Genomic DNA, 1,173 nt, shown 5'->3' on the forward strand with positions numbered 1-1,173 from the left:
CCATCAAGCATGATGAGAATGGACAGCGGGGCTAGCATAAGGGATTTAGGGGTCATGCGATTCTTGTCGAGGGGCCATATAGTTTTGTTTTCCGATTGTGCGAATGGTCCTTACCCAGCCTGCCCATGAGGGTGAGCACTCCCATGCCAGAGTCGCCTGAAGCCGAATTAAGTATAGTATCGCGGAGGCTTTCACAGATTCAACCCGAACTACATTATAAGTGATGGTTCATTGATGTAATGACCTCGATATATAATTTGATTGCGAGATGACGCATTTGGATAGATTTGTTTATCCTTTCGATAGATCTTACATTCCCATAAATAGACTAGATTAGAAAAGATTAAAAAGAGATTCCTCCACATTTCCCGATACAGTGTCGCCCCGTGAATGCAACCCCAAAAGTAGATTCCGTAAAAGTTATCCTGGGATAAAAAAAGCAGTTCTTGTACAATAGATTCCAATCCCGAAATTCATATAAGAATAGAGTTCGATTCCTTTTCGATATAAATTTGGATTCCTCGTCGACATACGTTTTTCCTCCTCGAATAGACTTGATTCCTCTTCGATATAGTGGTTTCCTCCAATACGTCTTAAATTTTCTCCTCGTATAGACGTTCTGAATCCTCCTCGATATAAACGTAGATTCCTCCTCGATATAGAGTTCGTTTCCCCCTCGATATAGTGTTCGATTCCTCCTCGATAGGGTTGGGCTCCGAATCTGGCCCTAAAAGAATTCCCGGATGCCTCACTCCCTTTCCGTGGATGAGCATCGCAGCATCTTTCTCTAGCGGGACACGACGCGACATAAATTCATCCCGCTCAGATTGCCCTGAAGCCACCATTGAGTTGCAGATGGGTGAGGATGGCCATCTGAATTAATATGTATATAATCCTCCGTGAAAGGAATTACAGGTTTCACGTTGCAGCATCACTTGCAAATTCGTATTCATATTCAAATGGAGTCCATGCCGATTTTCTCCCATTAAAGGATGAGAGAGCAAATTATCACTGTAATCCTGTTTTACTCTTATTCTCTACAAAGAAGTGCGCTAAAGACTGATGGAATGGTTTTACTATCTTTGACGAGACTGAAAAAATGTGGATATATTCTTGTAGGACATACCGAAAAAATATCTATTCGTAAAAATGACAAACAAATGTACGCGCGCA

Source organism: Penaeus monodon, chromosome 31, assembly GCF_015228065.2.
Source record: "Penaeus monodon isolate SGIC_2016 chromosome 31, NSTDA_Pmon_1, whole genome shotgun sequence".
Classification (NCBI taxonomy): domain Eukaryota; kingdom Metazoa; phylum Arthropoda; class Malacostraca; order Decapoda; family Penaeidae; genus Penaeus; species Penaeus monodon.